General features: G+C 43.4%; 1 protein-coding gene across 1 annotated transcript in view; it reads right to left on the bottom strand.

Moving 5' to 3' along the window:
• RETREG1 (reticulophagy regulator 1) overlaps window positions 1-13825 on the bottom strand; it is a 920991-nt gene that overhangs the window by 261362 nt on the left and 645804 nt on the right. The window lies entirely within an intron of this gene.

Genomic DNA, 13825 nt, shown 5'->3' with positions numbered 1-13825 from the left:
GAGGACTGACAGACCCAGCAAATCCCACATCCCTGACCGTCCCAAATGATATAATCTACCTAGAGACAAATACAGCATAAACATAATCCATCGCTTATTACCAAATCTTCTTTACTTCAACAAACTAAATTGCCATGCCCTCCCTCCCAACACTCTTCCTCAGTTGGACCCCCAGTTCATCAGATCAATCCAACCTCTTTTTCCGGTATCCTCACAATCAGGAGTAGTAGGCTTTCCAGGGAAGCTAACAGTGTAACCTTTTAATCTCTCTCCATAGCTCCTCCACAATATCCAGCGCCTGCATACCATTCACTTGTGTCAATAAATAATTGAACGTACCACATCTATTCCTTTCCCACACTCTTAATTCACAGTAATTCTTTAGAACATCAAACTTGGCCAACGAGTAAACCAACCACACATCCCCAATCCCCATTATTCCAACTCTAACCCAACTCCATCAATACAATTGGTGAATGTTAAACAACGAAGAGGGATTACACCAAAGGGACACCTGCAAGATAACAACAATGTACATAGACAATCTTTCATGCATCATTGGTAGGGGCTTTCATTCTGTTGAGTAGTTATTCCCTAAAGTAGACCACTGAGCCAAAGAAAATAGAGCCATTGTCGTACTATTTTAAAATATCATGGCTATTAACTCCACCACCCACACCCCCCACATCGGCTACTCCACCAAAAAATGTTTTCAGAGACCCCGAATGTCCAAGATTTGTTGCAACTAGTCCTTGTCTGGAAATCTTGTGATAAACATGGGTAGGTGTGCTCAGTGGTGTACACAAGGGCTCATAGGTTGATATCGTCAACATATAAACAGCATATAGAAGGACTGAATTCATTACCCTGATAATGAATAACCGGAATACGTGGATGTTGACACACACTTGCAACTAAATGCCCCATTGTCACCAGAAAAGGAGAAAAAATATATCCTTGCCTTTTTCCTTTCTCTAATAGAAAACCTCCCCAGCTTAGCCCGTTCATCACATTTTACAATGTTCTTTTTATCTTGTGGAACCTTTCATGAAAACCGAATTTCAGTATGGTAAGTTCCCAGTAGTTCCAATTGTACCTATCAAACTCTTTCTCAGCATCCATACATATATTACGGCAGTTGATATGAAACACATTTTAATTAATTATCCACCAGTGTCCATATATTGCTAATATATCAACCCCTTTTTAAGCCAATGGATGGATCGATTTCCCAAACAAAGCCCCAGGATCCATTGAAGTGCATTCAATACAATTTCAAATTGACATTTAGAAGTGAAATCATTCTGCAGTTTGCACAGAGAGTGTGGTCTGTATCTGGCTTTGGAACAAAGTGGTATGGTCTCTTTTTATGGTCTAGCAGTCTCCATCCTGCAAATACACATATTTTATAAGCTAGACAAGCTGGGGGAAGTTCCTCCAGCAATTGCCTATTGATTTCTTCCCTCCTCTAATGTTGGTATACCTCATTCCAGAGGTTCTATCCGAAAATGGCTCCAGACAAAAAGTAGTCATGTTGAAAAGTAGTCAGCAAAAAGTTGATTTAAAAAATGTAGTCATTCAACACATGCAATCCATAATGTGAAAATGTTGCCAGTGATAAGGACTCCGAAAAAGCGATTTTGAAATTCTAAAAAGTACAAAGCTGTAACCCTAACAATGAACCCAAACTTCAAATAAATCATTCACAATTACCCTCACTCCATTTACAACCCTTACCATAACTAACTACAACCATTATTCTACTCTGAATCCTTACCCAACAGTAAACCTTCAGTGCGCTGAAATATTTTATTTGCATGTGACCTAATACAAAATACCAAATAAATAGAAAATGAACCTTGAGCCTAACTCCAACCCAATCACCAGCTCACCTCAAATTACATAGCCCTTGCTCTAACACAAACTCTTGCTCTAATCCTAACCCTTGCCTTACCCTAACCGCAGCTCTAACAATTACCCTAATGCTCTCTCTACTCTAACCACTAGATTTATCCTAACCCCTATCTTACACCAACACCACCAGCCCTCTCCAACCTCACTATCCCTTTCTTTAAACATACCCAAATCATTACTCTATGAGCCCTAGCCTTACCAAAACCCCTACCATAGCACTTACCCTGACACTGAATATATCCAAACCATTAACCAAAACACAACATCACCCACCGTCCCACAACCACCCATACCCTGATTCTAACCAGAATCTATACTCTAACCCTAACCCTTACCTTTAACGTCGACCCCTACTACTCTAACCCTAAACTTGGCAATCAGAAGCCCAGTAAACCCTACTTAACCCTAACACGTACACTAGCAGGACTGAATTTCTGGTGCTTTTCACAACTTTTTGTGTGGCGACTTTTTCACTGCATAGGTATTTCCATCAAAATGGTTTCACTAACTACTTTGATTGTTGGAAGTATAAGAATTCTTAGCTAGGTCGGTCAGGTCTAACATGGCGACATTTTAGTTTCACTTCAAATTATATAAAATAGACAAATGTTTGCTTTCCAAGGTTTTTCTGTAAGGTCGCGTCTCAGACGGTTAGTGGTAAAGCCAAGAAGAAAACCACTCAAAAAAGTATTCAAGAAAAGGAAAAAAGACCGAAAAACGAGACTGCGCCCAGTTTTAAGAAAATAATATTTAATGCGTTGAGGTGCCCTTTGTGATGACACGTGTTTCGGTCCCTTAATAGACCTTTCTCAAATCAGGGCTGATTATAGTGAATATACAGTAATTAAGTGCCAAAAAAAACAAAAAGACATTATGTTAGATCACATATTGTACATTAGCAAAAGAATGAACATAGAACAAAGAAACAAGTCACATATCCAATTCAGATGGATGATAAATCAAAAAGCAAAACAATAATGCAAAAATAAGATGACAGACAAAAATAGGTGGGGGATTGGGAGGGACAGGAAGGGTCAAGAGAAGGGCATAAAAGGCTCAGTTAGTTAATGCGTTGTCCATTATCTCATAATACCTTCTTACAGTGTATGGTGAGTAATAGTTGTATTACCTCTTATTCTTTGAACTGCCCCTATTATTTTAGCTTTTGCAGGGAATATCCGCTTCCATTAACGGGTTAGATCCCTTTGAAGAAATGACATAAATTACAATTAACTAAAGCATTCTGCAGATGCCGCTCGGCATTGTTACTCTAATGTAATAGGCAAAGTTTCAGCCAAGGTAATGCGCATCTTAATCCAGTTTCCTAGTTCCCAGTTAGTATACATAATTAGGTTTCCGTAAGAATTAGTAGATGTTGCCAGTGGCTTTTTAAGAGTCCCGTGTTTAATAGTCGTGTGATCACAATAATGTTTCAGTTATATAGATTAAATCTTAGTATTCCGCCAGACTTGAGCCAGCGTGCTATTTAAAGATGCAGCACACACGGTGCTCGCAGGCTTTCATTACATTGAAATCATAAAGGGAGAAAGAGAAAAACCGCCGCACTTCTGAGACGGTCTCTCACCTGAAACTGCATGAATCGCGTATAATCGCGCGCCGAGTGTCCGAAGGGGCCTCCGAAGGCGTCCCCTTCGTTGTTAAACTAAGAGTGAGTCGCCATGACAACGTACTTCAAGAGTAGTCCGTTCTCTAATTTTGAGGCCCTTGTTATAGTATCTAAAGCGGCGGCCATAACTAAATGGAAGAAGTTATGAGCTTCATGTATTACTCGACCTAGTCCATTTAAAGAACTAGGCCATTTAGGTGCTTGTTAGAGAGTGCTAATTGTTTAGATTCAAATCATCTCAAATTCCACGATCATTTATTTGTTTATAAAAACGATCTGTATATTGTAGTAAGTCAAATAGAAAATTATTTTTAAAAAGTAAACAAACAAAATGGCCACCATGGAAAGGAAGAAGAGACTACATGTAGTGCCTTCTCCATTTCCATGGCAGCCGTTGACCAAATAGAAAAAATTAAACAAAAAAATTGCCACAATGGAAAGGAGAGAAGGGACTACGTGTAATTCCCCCATTTTGAATCTCCTCATTGGCTGGCAGGTTGCCAAACCCGCTGCCCCTTGCAGGTACTAATGTCTTTTAACATAGAACATCTTATGTTGTAGTTGACGCATGAATCATATCATATTAAAGAGAGAGAAAAAACAAAAAAGGGAAAAAACTAAAGAAAACAAAGCAGACTGCTGAGGACATTTTTCCATAGATCACACAGTGTCAGTACTATAACAACAAAAAGGACAACATAACATGAGGTCTGTTATCATGCTGACTTATTGGAAGTGGTTTTAACTGCACGAGTATTAAAAAGAGGCTTTAAGGATCCTCTTCTCAAGTCACCATAGTACGGGCAAAACAAGACAAATTGAACCATGTCCTCAATTTCATCAGTGCAAAAAGGGACATGTAGGCATTACATTACGATTCCACCTGTTCTTAACAGCGGCCATGGGAAGGATGCACAATTGGCTGACCAATTTTTCAAATGTCAACTTAACTTCATATTTCCATTGACTAAACTAGTATCATCACCTACTGCCATAAATAAAACCCTAGTTTTCTGATGCTTCTGCAATCTTTATTTCAACAAATTCACTTCCCTGTTGTCCTACCTTAACCCCAAAACATTGACGGGTATGAAACACCTGCTCTGCCTGGTCATCCTACAACAGATTCAATGTTACCATTATTTCCCTAGTATCCTTCTTATTGTTACAGAGCAACTGATCACTTCCCCCAGTATGGCCACCTTCAGGGTGTCCCAGACAGCACCATAGTCTGATTATCCTTCATTTCTTCCAGGAAACAACCAATTCCATTCTACATTTGCAACATGAACTCGTTCACCTTCAGTTGCTGTAATGGCATGGCAAGCTGAACAGTGATGGTCTGGAATGGTGCCAAGAACCTTTACAGCAGTTATGGTTAACTTAGCACCTTACAACCATTAACCGCCTGTTTTGCTAAAGTCACCACAAGTGGTTTGACCAGACATAGGTCCTGTGCTTACTATGCCCCCAGACCCAAGCTACACCTCACTGATGATGCCCATTGAAGCAGAAACATAACTAGGGCTGCTTCTGGTCTTGTGCAGAAGGGATGTCATCTAGCATTTTGGGATGGGCTACTGCTTCCGGGGTGGGGCCGACCCTAACTTGCATTTGTTCTTTCCCCTTTTTTAATGACATAGCAGGCTGAAAAACAATGGTCTGGAAGGTTGCCCAGAACCATTTCTGAGATTATGGATAATTCATTACTTTTCAGTTATCAACCTTCGTTTTGCAAATATTAAGTTGCCATCAGTATTTGTTTTGATGCTCGCTCTAATACCCATTTCCACCTTCACAAATGCATGATCAGTGATCACAAGTTACCTGATCTTAGTATCAATGGCCACACCCATCAATCAATTCGTCCACATTTTATCCATTCAAATAGTGCCCATAGGATCTATATAATGGGTGTGGCTGGGAGTTTGCTTCATGAATTTACTCTCCATGATAAATTATCTTTTCTTTACAATCACAACTAGCATATACCTTTCTTTTTCGTCACTCCCTAGATATGGCACACTGCAAATGCTTCATCGGAATTAGAGCAACTTGAACTGTCAATATTATACCTTTCATAGGTCATGCGCACCTAAAGAAGTAGGACACCTTTCCCACATAGTGGAACATGTGTTAACATCTCCCTTCAATTTAGAAGGGATATTTACACACCTGACATTAAAAGACATAATAGTAGGTTGTCTATCGTTGAAGGCCAACAAACCATAAATGATATCTAGAGTGGTTCAAATCCATCAGGGCCAAATTCGATCCACAAATTGTTAAGAATCGCCGCTGCGTTCCCCGTCTCCAAACATCTCCAGTTTGGCAACGCTGGAGGTTACCATGGAGATATGGCTTTTCCACTGCCCGTGTTTCGGGTAGTCACATGACACGGCGATTACATGCACTATGCGTAAGGTAATGCCTCCTCCTTTAAATACGATTGCCAAAGGTTTAACGCTGCTTCTAATTAGCATTTGTCATACCATTACTTTGATCCAGATTTCTTCCACTTTTTGAACTCGGAACGTTTCTCGACCTGTCTATCGGATTGCTCCCTCTTCGGTTTTATACCAAGGTTGGGCAACGCCCCGACCAGTCCAGCAACTGGTGAGTAACACAAATATACTTTCTCAAAATGACTGCTAGTGAGGACTCAAACTTGATTCCCCTCCCCATGCTTCTTCTCGTGTCACTGATTCTACTCTGGACCCAGAAGACCCTGAACAATTGCAGCAGCTCTAACAGGAACCTAACAGTAAACAATACTCGGGGTCTAATTAGGCATATGTAAAACCTGTCATATTTTAAATGCCTCCTTTTTAGAAATACCACATAATTATGAGTTGGGATCTCATTCAATATATGCGCGACAGGGTAAGCAGAAGAAATTAGCGGAAGGAGTCACAACCCTGTGCAACAATTTCTTTGATGTATTAATAGCCCCCACATGGCTATTAAGGCACTTCACCTGCTGCCCTCAGATCATAGAAAACCAGTGGCTACTTTGGGGATAAGGAAAACAATCATTAGGGTGAAAGAAAATGCAGCATTTTATATAGATTAATAATGTGCCTGTGCTAGAGATTAACGAGGCTGGCAGGTGTCTCCAATATATATGTAGCCATGAATGAATCACATTAAATGAACTCTGTAAGACAGGAGCGATTTTATTACTAGAATTATTTCAATTTAGGAAAGAAAGCTCCGAATGGCTAGAGACTAACACGCATTAATGCTGCAACACAACCCTCCATGTTTTAAACAAAAGGACAAACTGGAGTACTAGGGGTGGGTTTATGTCTTTCTAAAACGCCGGTTTACCTCGGTCGGCGCAGACTGCTTTTTCCAAGTGGACTAAGGTAACCTATCAGAACGAGAAGTGATTCCTACGAGGGAAATCGTGGAATCAAAGCTCAAGGACTCGGTCGTGAAGCATGTATAGACCTGATGATGGTTTAATACACCGAAATGCATTGGCTCTTTGCAACATTTAGACCAAGAAGTCTGTTCTCCCTAAAGATAAAGCCACCTTTGGCTCATTTAATTATTAATATATATTTTTTTAAATAGTAACAAAGAAATGTGGAAAGGAATTGGTCATGCAATAAACAAAAAACAAAAAAGAAAAAGGACAATTGTAAGAAAGTGATATGAACTAATAGCTCAGGTGCTGAACATTTTGAGACCATCTGGCACTGCTAGGGGGTTACACCTAGTGTTACAGATGCAGCCATATATCAACATGGGATTGCTGGCTTCGCAGCTCCAATGCCAATGCCAAGGAACAAACTCAGCGATGCAGCCAAAAGGCTTGAATGGATGAATCCCTCTGATTGGGCTTGGATTCTCCTCCAAAAAAGGCAATTATTGTTTGCTTGACTTCCTTGAAGACCCCCATAGACCTGATTGGATAACTCTCTGCATGAGGAAGAACCAATGACCTGACAGGAGGATAAGAGGATGCCCTGCTGGTAGTTGCACCCTTTCAAGGCTCATCCGAAGGTCCAACGTGACGTTCCTTCCTACCAAACCCATTCTGGCGCTAACTTCCCCTGAACTGGCAGGACCAGCCTTTTCCGAAACACTTTGCCATCAAGGAACTTGCCTAGTAGTTCCCAAGTTTACACATTGGAATACTATGTCGGCCTCACTGTACAGGCTTGGGGTCTTCTTCAGATGGACTGACAAGCATCTTTACTTAAGGATTTACTTGCCTGTTACTGTATGTATAGCTCACTTTAAGTATGGTGTGGACAAACCTATTATTCGTAGTAATAATTTAATTTTATTTAATGTGATATAGTTTATTTATACACTTTTCACATAATTAAAAGCATAACATATTTGTTATAATAAAGATAAGTTAGATAAGTACAAATGTATTCGTAGTATTAAAGCAATATCCAACAACTTGGTCAACCCGTCGCCCCCCCCCCTGCTAATTGACTGGCCTTGTTTGTATACCACTGCTACCCCTAGGAGAGCAAAGCATAGCTCAAGTGAACTGCTGTCCTGCTATGATGTGTGTCCCACTTGACCCCATACACATTGCTCCAGATAAAGCACCTGACACTGAAGCAACAGCAATTTAACTTTGTAAAGATGTAAAGAATAGGATCAATTTGAGACAATCCCATGCAACTTTATATTTTTTATGATTTCACCCGGAATAAAGTGGCTCTTGCACATCTTTTTTCTACTGACAACTATTAGACTATCTTAAGACAACGTCCAGCAAACCTTTTTAAATACTATATCCAATGAAACTGTTTAGTAATGTACAGCACGTGTGCCAAGAGAAGGGTTGGAAAATGTTTCTGGCCACATCCACAATTGCTTCCTTTAAAGCTGATGCTACTTATTGACAAATAAAGCTAACCAATTGGGTGCAAGCACATATCCCTGGCAGACACCTATATTAACACAGAGTTCAGTTCAGTTGTTTCACTTCAGGGAACACAGCTTGCAGTAGCCCCACAGTTCACGTAGAGGCCTAATAATTAGCAGTATTGTTGTTCCATTTGGCAGCTTGACTGAGGCCATCATTTAAACCAATGTATTGAGTAGGAGATGGCTTTCATGTCAACACAGGACAACGATTTTATTTCATGGTAGCCTATTTCATAATGTGACGGGAGAGGCTGAAGCCCTGATAAAGTGCGCTGAAGTTGTGCTGGAATACTGCCTTCACCAGTTAAGAAGTATTTTCTTTTCCCTAAAACATTTCCTAAAATGTACCTAAAGTAAAAACAATGGAAATTAGAGTGGATCATGGCTCCAGGTAAGGAGTTTACCAGACTATTATATTCCCTAGATGCAGGCCAATAATCAGGCCAACAAATAAATATAGGGAGTAAAGGGTACACGTGTGAGTGCTCCTTTATGCCACCTGAACCGCTTAGGTGCGGTCTTCAGAAAGGTGGCATGAACGGAATCTTCCACAAAAAGGACTTCTTCTGAAGTGCTGCCTGGATATAATGACACATTGTATGTATGACAAAAACAATAGTTTCTTTTACAGGAACGGGTAGTAGAAAGCAGGATAGGATTACAAGAATAATGCCTATTTTTGCCATATAAAATATATTTTTACCTCCCAAAAATATGCTAACCGGAAGTACATTTTTTTTTACTCCCGAAAAAGAATTGTAATACTGCTATCTTCCCTAGTAAGCAATTCGACTTGGGGATCCTTTGATTTAATTTAATACATTTTTTTCTGGCCCTGCTACTGCATTGAATCCCTGCCTTTGTTTTAAATCTTGCTCCCCTCTGAGGTTTTGCTACTGTCTAATCCTGCTGCATAGGAAGTCTCCCATTGTTTTAATATCTTGCTGCCCCCTGAGGTTTTGCCACTGCACAGTATCTCTGCCGTTATTTTAAATCTTGCTGCCCTCTAAGGTTTTGCTTCTGTGTTAAATCTTGCCACTTAGGAAGTCTACCATTGTTTTAATATCTTGCTGCGCTCTGAGTTTTCGCTACTGCATTGAGTCCTTGGCATTGCTTTAAATCTTGCTGCCCTCTGTCGGTTTACCATTGTGCTGAGTGCTGCCACATAAGAAATCTGCCACTGTTTTAAATCATGCTGCACTCTAAGACTGTGCTACTGCATTGATTCCCAGCCATTGTTTAAATCTTGCTGCCTCCCAAGGTTTTGCTACTGTGTTGAATTCTGTCACATAGGAAAACTGCCACGGATTTGAATCTCGCTGTGCTCTGAGGTTTGATATTGTGTTGAACCCTCTAACTTCAGGAGCGCTGCCACCGATTTAAAACTTGCTGCGTTCAGAGGTTTTGCCACCGTACTGAACCTACTGCATAGGAACCCTGTCACCGACTTATATCCCGCTGCGCTCATGAGTTAGAAACTGTGTTGTACTCAGGTGCCACCAAAGTTCAATATATGTTGAAACCCTGCTGCGCACAAACATAGAAACTGAGTTCAGTCCAGGTGCCCACTGAAGGCAGATACCCTCTCTAAATCTTCCTATTCTCTGAAACCAGACACTGCGATTGCCACCGCTTCAAATCCTGCTGCACCTCAAAGTCAGGCATTAAGTAGGACCCAGGTGCCCAATATAACCCCGGATTCAAATCTTGCTGCACTTCACAGGGAATCGTACCATAATGTCAACAGTATTATTACTAAAACTGTGCCTGAGCGTGGGACAAAAATACTGACTTCCATTACTATGCCCAAGCAGAGCGTGGGTTCTCCTTGGGCACAGTAACAGGGGTAGGGGTTTGCGGCAGTGTCCCCCACTTACCATTACGGTAAACGAGGTATAAGACTTTTTTAAAAGGACCCTGCAGCGTCAGCACCGCCCCACGCAAGTGGGAGGCGCTGATGCGCAGGGGTACAAGGAATTTGGTGGCACATACAGGAGTGCACCGCAGTCAAGGTAAGTGGGGGGTTGGGTTTTCGGGACTATGGGCCGGGGCAGAAGTGATCTATCCGATCACTGCACCACGCCGTAATGGCAGTCAACATTTTTGTCGGCGGAATTACAGGCGGTGCAGTGATCACAGATTCCTTCAAAGTCAGACACTGATTGCTGTTTCCTTAAACCTTGCCACACTCAGAAGCTAGACATTGTAATACTCACCTACATTTTACTGCACTGTAAAGTTAGACTTTGTGCTGAAGCCAGATAACATCTGGGGCTATCCACCACTCTGGAGCTTGCCACGTGCCCCATCTCCATAAAGCATAGATATAGCTGCCTGCAGTGACACAACGGTAAGTCACCTTTGCCATACAGCTAAGGTTGCATTTTGAATCTAGAGATAACTGTGTTCCTATAAATGCACACTCTCCATCCACAACAATCAGTAAATCGGGACTCGCATTCATCTGACTTTGTTGTGCCCAGATATACAGCATTGTATGTCAACCCACAGTGCAGTTCTGACATAAGGCTGCCTACATTTCACTCACAACTCTTGTATGGGGCCACCACAGGGAGGTTTTCGCCACAGTTTATTTTTTTATTGTTTAAAACATAGGCCTAGCTTGAGAGCAGAAGAGCGCTGTACATCGTGTGGGTAGTCAGCATTTGGGCTGCCATCTTTTAACAGTAGCACAGTACTATAAAGGTCTGTGCGTCGGTATGTGTGCCCATTGGAATGAGTCCTTAGTCCCTATGAACCCGAGACATGCACAAAATCTAACCACCACAGAGAGGGCATCGCCACTGTCAAGCAGTACCAGGCCACCACAGGGAGACTTCCGCTACTGTGAACCCGATACAAACACAAAATCCAACCACATAGAGAGGCCTTCGCCACTGTGAAGTAGATAATGACACAAGCGCTAGAGCAAAACCATCAGGAGAATAAAAAACAGCCTAAGTAGCTCACCAACACAAGAGGGATCAGGGCCCATAATGGAGAGACTCTGAGACAGAAATACAACCCTCACAGAGAGGCTTCGACACTGAAATCCCAGCATCCCAAGGAGCCCAAGCCCCACGATACTACAAGACTGAACTACCTCAGCGAGGAATACTCCACTGCATAAAAGAAACCACACAGGCCCTCATAAGGAAAAACCAACCCAGTGAGAGAACAGACCCTATCTAAGTCACTGTGCATCAGAGCATACCAATTTAAGGAATTCAGAAAAGTGTCGCAATACACCGATCTAACTGGAGACCAGGAAATAACTGACCCAGCAAGACACTCACCCCTGCACATATACTACAACTGTGAGAAACCTGAGGGTATTCCCACTCCTACTCCCCTGGGATCCTAACGCAGGTGGCCAGGGAAAGGCCATCACTTTTGGATCCTGACCCTGGGGGTGGACAAGTGAGGGAAGGTCCTTGGGGATTGAGATTGGGATGCCTTCAGGAGAGACATGGTATCCCCCTTATGTCGATCAATCTAGGCCCCCAACCTTTATGGCTTAACTCCCCTTCTTTCCTCTCTTTGGACACACCGTCCCCACTCTGGTACTGAGACGTGGAAGAAGCAACTAAGAGTAATGAACACCATTCACTTTCACCACTTAGATACTGGGACAAAGAAAATGCATGAAAGGTATGAAGGTCAGGCAGGGCCTCGTAATCAGAGTCAGGCAAAATTGACTAATGGAATACACCTGCAGCCCATTGAAGGACCACAGGTGCATAAAAGGCCAAGACATGCAGGAGTAATAGAGAGAATCCTGGGGAACTTGGCCGGAGATTATAGTGAAACCCAGGGAATCTGGAGGCAGCCGTGGCGGAACTCAAGACGAGACGTCGACAGACATCCTCGAACTAAGGGAAGCCTCCCTTGTGAAGAAGGAGGCCCACTGCACGAAGTGGGAGAAAAAGGAGCTGCAGCAAGGGCCAAATGTCAGGAACACTGCACCCGGCCTTGTAGAGGCACATAGCTCGCCGAAGCCGACCAAATTCCTGTCCCTACGCGGGAAGATCCTGAAGCCGTGGCCAGAAAGAACCAGGGGAGGAAGAAGCTTACAACCGGTGAGTGCTGGGAAAGCTACCCAGAGACCAGGGTGCTACGGGTGGGCTACACAGGTTGCAAACAGCGCCGAGAGAATAAATACTGGCCTTACAAATGGAACAGTGGTGTTAAATAAAGGAGCGAAAGGCAGCTTGTGGCAAAAAAGCATAAACTGCTAATATTGGATGCTGAATAAATGAAACGAGCAAACCTGCTAATATTGAAAACTAAATTGAATGAAAATAAAAATGCTGTTAATATTCATTACCGTAGGGGCGTGGCTAACCGCCATGTAGGAAGGACGTGTTCGGCGCAGCTCCGCTCGATACGATTATGGATCCGCCACCAACTACCGCTTAAACTTGACTGCAGCCACTTGAAAACAGAATATAGGTCGTGTGAAGGAGTGTTCCGCGTGTTGACGAAGTTTGGGAGCCTCACGACCCTCTGAGGGCCCGCACCATCGAAAAGAAACGGAACGTCGTACGAGGACAGAAAATGGCGGCCATGATGATGCCCAGCCTGACGCTGTAGCGGAGCCCTGTGACCGACCGGGAGGAACCCGCAAGGGGCCAGCCTTTATGGGACTCGATCTGAAGTGGCAGAGATTGCCTAAGCTGAGACTTGTGCTCCTGTGTCCCGAAGAAGAGCAGCGAGGAGACGGAGGGGGGAGTGCCTGATGCGGCCTTAACTACACCCTCACCGGGCCCTGCTGAGCGGCCCACTGGCGTAGCCCGGCGGGCGGCCGACGCACAACCCCCCCCACGAAGTATCCCCAGCACGGCGCCATCGGACACAGACTGTGTAGTGCCTGCCGAGGCCTGACGGACCACGAAGATAGGACATGACCACTAAGGGCGCCCGAAGCAGACACCGCCAAACTACCATGGAGTCCTTCGCGGCCGCTGGAGCGATCGGACCCGCGGAGGCTTCTGCCCCTGTGGGGGTGCCGGGCGCCGCGAGACCCGAGCCAGCTAACTCCCAACTGCTAGAGGCCATCAACACACTCCAGAAAACCATGGAGGACAAGATTGATGCGGTTGCGATCGACCTGAATTTACTGAGGCAGGACGTGCGCTCTATCACCGGCAGAACGGACGCTCTCGAGATCCAAGTCCGAGACAATACCGATGCCAAAACTCAACCTTTAAAGGATGTAGACATTTTGGCGCAGAAAGTGAAGAACCTAGAGGACAGGGCTGAGGAGGCCGAAGGAAGGGCCCGCAGAAACAATATCAGAATTATCGGCCTGCCCGAGGGCATCGAGGGCAACGACCCTACCAACTACGTCGAGAACCTGCTCATACAGGAAATTGGGGCCGGGAA

This window comes from Ambystoma mexicanum, chromosome 5q (genome assembly GCF_040938575.1).
Source record: "Ambystoma mexicanum isolate Mex_15411 chromosome 5q, UKY_AmexF1_1, whole genome shotgun sequence".
Taxonomy (NCBI): domain Eukaryota; kingdom Metazoa; phylum Chordata; class Amphibia; order Caudata; family Ambystomatidae; genus Ambystoma; species Ambystoma mexicanum.
Note: the sequence above shows the minus strand (reverse complement) of the source record. Positions and strands in the feature narration are given on the sequence as shown.